The sequence below is a fragment of the Cyprinus carpio genome, chromosome A6 (genome assembly GCF_018340385.1).
Source record: "Cyprinus carpio isolate SPL01 chromosome A6, ASM1834038v1, whole genome shotgun sequence".
NCBI classification, from domain to species: Eukaryota; Metazoa; Chordata; class Actinopteri; order Cypriniformes; family Cyprinidae; genus Cyprinus; species Cyprinus carpio.
In genome coordinates this window covers 5,476,193-5,482,165 of record NC_056577.1, presented here as the reverse complement: position 1 = coordinate 5,482,165, position 5,973 = coordinate 5,476,193, and the positions used below count along the sequence as shown (strand labels likewise).

Genomic DNA, 5,973 nt, shown 5'->3' with positions numbered 1-5,973 from the left:
AATGAAGATATTTCTGATGAAATCCCAGAGCTTTCTGACCCTGCATAGACTGCAACAGAACTGAAACGTTCAAGAGCCAGACATCATTGAAATAGGGCATGTGTCGTCAGTGTGATGAAGCTACGAGAATACTTTTGTGCAAAAAGAAAACAAAAATACCAGCTTTATTCGACACTTTCTGCTGACACGTTTCAGTTCTGTTGCAGTCTATGCAGGGTCAGAAAGCTCTGGGTTTTCATCAGAAATATCTTCATGTGTGATCTGAAGGTGAACGGAGGTCTTACGGGTTTGGAACGACGTGAGGGCGAGTCATTAATGACAGAACTTTCATTTTTTTGGTGAAATAACCCTTTAATGTCAGACAGTTTTAACCACGTATCCACATTTACTCAGCTAACAGAACATTCTGCAATGGTTTCTCAAGGTTATGAACAAATGTTCTTGCAGTAACGTTAATAGAATGTTTGTTCAGAGCTCTCCAGCCTTTAATAATGTTCTCAAATCATCAGCACAAAAACATTATATACACTACAGTCAAAAATTTGAGATCAGTGAGACTTGTAATGTTTTTTCTTCTGCTCATCAAGGCTGTATCTATTTGATCAAAAATACAGAAAATAAACAGTCATCTTGCAAAATGTTATTACAATATAAAATAATGGTTTCTATTTTAATATTCTATCAAATGTGTCACATGATCCTTCAGAAGTCATTCTAATATGCTGATTTATTATTTGAATTATCAATATTGTGCTGCCAAATATTTTTTTTGGAAACTGCGATTCTTTTTTTCAGGATTCTTTGATGAATAAAAAGTTAAATATAAATCTTTTCTAACAATATAAATCTTTAACACATCCTTGCTGAATAAAAGTTTTAATTTCTTTAAAAAAAAAAGAGAGAATAAAAATCTACTGACCCCAAACTTCTGAACTGTAGTGTATATTGTTGGGAAATATTTCTATTTTAAATAAATGCTTTTTAACTTTTTATACATAAAATAATCCTGAAAAAAAGTATTACAGGTTCCAAAAAATATGAAGCAGCACAACAGTTTCAGCACTGATAATAAATCATCATATTATTATGATTTCTGAAGATCATGTGACACTGAAGACTGGAGTAATGATGCTGAAAATACAGCTGCACATCACAGAAATAAATTACAGTTTAATGTAGATTAAAATAGAAAAATGTTGATTACATCATAATAATATTTCACAATATTGCATTTTTTTCCTGTATTTTTGATCAAATAAATGCAGCCTTGATGAGCAGAAGAAACATTAATCTGATCCCAAACTTTTGACCAGTAGTGTATATCATTTGTGGAATTTTATTTTGGACATTTATCTAACATTTTTTTTTTAATGTTACAAGTTGTTTCAAAGAACGAGTGAAAAGTATCATTCCCATAATGCTTGCCAAATGATAAAATTGAATGTTCCCGTAATGTTTGTATAACCAAGAAAAAACATTCTAAAAACAGGAAATTTGTAACGTACAGAAAAAAACATTTTATAACTTAACAAGAGCTACAGCAAGTTCCAAGAACATATTTCTGCTGGTTGGGTGAACAGCTGATTAAAGTGCAGCTTCTGTTTCATGTAAATCAAGAGTTTTCTTCTTAAAGCATGAGTCTGATAACTGACGGGAAACTCCGGGCTCTATTTCTGTCATAGCCCCGCCCACAGTCGGATCTGATTGGCCCAACACACTGAATGCATTCAGATGTGCTGTGATTGGCACTCAAACACACACACACACACACACACACACAGTGAATCTGTTATTACTCTAACTGGACTGGACAGAGGATCTCAGGAGGCTCTGGGACAGGAAGCGGTCATCAGAGAGGAGGAAGTGCACAGCTGGAGGAGTGTGTGTTTGTTTGTGTCTACAGGACGACCCCCCCGCTGACGGGAAGCGAGTGGAACGTTCCATCAGGCGTCGCTCGGCTCACACTCAGAGGTCAGAAACAGGTCAGCACCATTTTGGCTGCAGTAGGTGTGTTCAGGACGCAGCTGTAAGGAGACACCGACACACCAAACACACCACCGCTTCATCTGAACCTCAAATACGACAACAAACTCCTTCTGGACCAAACCTTCAAGGACAGCATATCATACGCATTACAACGAAACACAACTTTTGTTCATCTTCATTTGAGAGTTTCTCTCTGTGCACTGGAAAAATGTGTTCTTTTTTAAATGAATTTACTTCATTAAAGTGATCTGAAGCGACAGAGCTGCTCAACAGTAAATATGTAACACTGTAGGAATCATTTGTTTTGCATTAACTGCAGCTGCATGGGAGGATTTTGAGTTCCCAGCATGCTTTGCCAAGGACTCAATAGGGAGAGTAAATGTTGAAATGAAGTGTTATTTTTTGCATTTGTGAGTAAAGAGCTGCTAGTGTTTAATGTTGGGTTGTTGATGTTTCTGTGGCTGTCGCTGAGCTTGAGGTTGATGTGATGAACGAGAGTTTGTTGCTTCCTTAGAGGAGTCTAACTCTGCTCATGTTAAACTGGAAATGCATTTCTAAAATTAGCGCTGTTAAAACACTTTCCTTAAAAATTTTAATTTAGACAAAGAAACATTCATCCAAAAATGGAAAATATGCCATAATCTACAAAAGAAAGTATTCTAAAGAATGTTGGTAACCAAACAGTTGACGGTAGCCATTGACTTCCATAGTATTTTTTTCCATACTATGTTGGTCAATGGCTACCGTCAACTGTTTGGTTCCCAACATTCTTCAAATCTCTTCTTTTATGTTCAACAGAAGAAAGAAACTCATACAGGTTTGGAACGACACGAGGATGAGTAAATGATGACAGAATTTAGAATTTTACTTAATGGAGTGTGTGGAATTTTAATGTACTAACCACTTTTTATTTAAATCTAATAAATCAGTATTTATTATGAAATTTATTTCACAAATATGAGCGCAAAAGAAAAGACAAAAATGTAACTTTTTGTCAGTGTAGATTTACATTTACAATATTCAGTTAGCAGACGCTTTTTCCTAGACACTTTTTAAGGAGAAATATAACAACAATTCATCAAAAAGGCAAAGAAACATGGGAGTGCATGCAATGCAAAGTGTCACGCATTGTTTAGAAAAATACAAGCTAGAAGAGGGAGAGAGAAGCATAGCATAGCATTTTTTTTTTTTTGATAGGTTGCAGTTAAAAGCTCAACTAAGAAATGAGTTTCACACGTCACTTGAATATCGCCAGGAGCTGGACATTTCGGATGAGGGTGAGAGATCCTTCTACCGGATAAGAACAGTGAATGAAAAGGTTCTGGAAAGTGGTTTGTGCCTCTCTGTGATGGTAGATAAAGCTTCAAAAATAAATATTCATCTGACATTCACTTATAATGTAAGTCAAGTGTTTTTTTTAGCCAAGAACAGTGATCATTTAGTCTTTCATGCTTATTTCCCACCCTTCTCTTCCAGTCCCACGTGTGTTTGCTTCTACACATGATCAGTGACTAACATATCGAGTTATTTCGTCTGGTACTCTGTCAACAGAAATGCATCCAAACGAAGCCAAAGCAGAATCGCTGCACGTCTCCGATATTTAGAGAAGTGACGGTTCATTCCTCCATGAATCAGTGATTCTGAGTAAAGGATTCATAACAGCGTCTGTGCTCCTTGAAATGTGTGTGCTTTTGTGTTCACATGCTGAATTAATTTGTGCAGGAGGAGAAGTGTTGAGTTCTGAGCAAATATGAGTTGAGAAGATCAAGGAAAGCTTGATTTCTGATTTGACTATTAACATGAGACGAGCAGAACTGATCATCAAAAGCACTCAAACTCTAATCAAATGACAATCACATCCAGTGAGCAATCATCAGTGTTCAGACGTGCTTTAACACGACCTGGATCTGACCTCCATCACCGAACACCACGACACTCTTTAAGTGTACAGACACACGGATCCTGTGATCACACAGTCCTGCAAACATTGACTTCATCAGCTCGTGGTGTTTGTCTGTTATCTTACACACCATATGAGCTGAAGAAGACATGAGCCTCAACATCTGCTCACCGTGTGTTCACACACACACACACACACACACACACACACGTCATTGTGTTCTGATGTGTGCTGCAGGTCAGTCACCTGTGAGCCGAAACTCAATCCACATCATTCCCTAGAAAACAACCGAGCAGAACCAGAACAGAGAATAAAGAACAGATCTGCACCTCGACTAACATCAAACCCATCTGTCCACGAGAATCTCTAGAAACCTGCCACAACTCAACGCAAAAGAGAGAAATACGAAAAAAAAAATTTTCATTAGGATGATGAAGTAGGCACATTTCCACCAAATTCTCAATACTGTAAAGCAAACACTTTTATTTAAATATCTGAATGATTTTCTTTAAATCATAAAGATTTTGTACAGTCTAGTAATGTTTGCATTAAATATATAGGAGTTACATTTTTTGGCCATGATGAGAATCTAATGATAATCAGCTTTGAGTAGAATGAGAATTTAGAAGAATTAAAAACTCCAAACTAAAACATCCTGATGTTCAATAACAGGAAATGGTCAATTATGTCACAATCCAAATCATGCAAAAAACTAGGATTCACTTTCCTTAAACGAAACATAATTTCTGAATTATGAGTCAGACATGTTCTTGTGATGTTTCCACACAGATCTGGATTCAAACCACATCAGAATCTGGATTATATCTTCAGAGGCCTGCAGGGTTTCACCAACAGAGTGATTCAGTTACACATTAGAATCATATTTACACACCTGGTGAGATATTTGGCTCTGGAAACATAATCTGCAATATCAAACAGCTCAAAACCACATCTGGAGACAAAACCACATCAGATCTGAACGGAAGTGAATCAACATCCGTAATATTAACAACAGCTAAAAATAGGCTTCGTATTCCTTATATACAAAACACAATTTCTTTATTTTTGTTTGTGAATCGGACACATTTAGGCATCTGATATGATATTTCGACACAGATCTGGAGTCAAATCGCATCCGGATCTGGACTGCATTATCAGAGGCCTGAACACAATGATTCAGTCACATATTTAAATCACATTCACACGCTTGGCTTAATATTTGGCTTTGATAACATAATCAGCAACGTCAAACCGCACGCTCCGGAGTCAACCCACATCAGATCTGAAGCGATCAGTGATATTAATAACAGCAGCAGCGAGCGGTTGATAAGACGCCCGTGTTCTCGGTTCGTTTGACCGAGCAGATGCTGCTCCCCATCCACCGACCCGTCTGTCTGTCCGTCCGTGTGTGTGTGTGTGTGTGTGTCTCACCCATCGCCTGACGCTCCTCTAGTTGTTCATTGCGGATGCGGTCGCTCAGGGTGGAGGTGAAAGCGCGGCTTTTGTTCCCATCGGAGCGGTCGGATGCGTCGCGGAGGGCGGATGATGCTTCAGTGACGCTCGGCCGGTGATGCGGGCGGATCGCGCTCGTGTCGGGCGTCCGCGTGTAAATCCATCCCGCTGCGGGCGAAAGAGAAAATCACTCTCGATGCTCGTCGACGGCTCGATCCACGCCTGATATCCGTCCGCGCTGCTTCTCTCGCGGTCAGTTTTCTGCTGAAATGACGCTCTTCCGCCCAGCAGTGATCGGTGTGACCGTCGGTACCGGGGGCGCAGAGACCCGCAGCTCCGCCCTCCGGACCACCGACACAAACACAAACACACACCGAGTGCGACAACCAGCGGATCACTTCAGCATCATCCACGAACACATTATTCACCAGAAATCATCACTGATTCATCCGCCGGACGCTTTAATCGCGTTCAGATCAGATTCAGAAGGCGATGAGGAGATGCGCGAGTGTGAACCGTGTTTTGTTGAACGGAGTGTAAATACCAAACTCTCATCTCACAATAAACAAACCTCGCATGAAAACGCATCGGCTTTAAAAACACCAAATGTCTGTAAAATGTATCATTTCACAGCA

The 5,973-nt window shown here is 39.2% G+C and overlaps 1 protein-coding gene across 1 annotated transcript in view; it reads right to left on the bottom strand.

Annotated features, from left to right (window-relative positions):
* LOC109105847 (beta-1,4-mannosyl-glycoprotein 4-beta-N-acetylglucosaminyltransferase-like) overlaps positions 1–5,973 on the bottom strand; it is a 26,928-nt gene extending 20,955 nt beyond the window's left edge. Inside the window, exon 1 of the mRNA XM_042757590.1 lies at positions 5,318–5,973. The gene's annotated coding sequence lies outside the window, so the exon portion shown is untranslated. The remainder of the gene's footprint in view (positions 1–5,317) is intronic.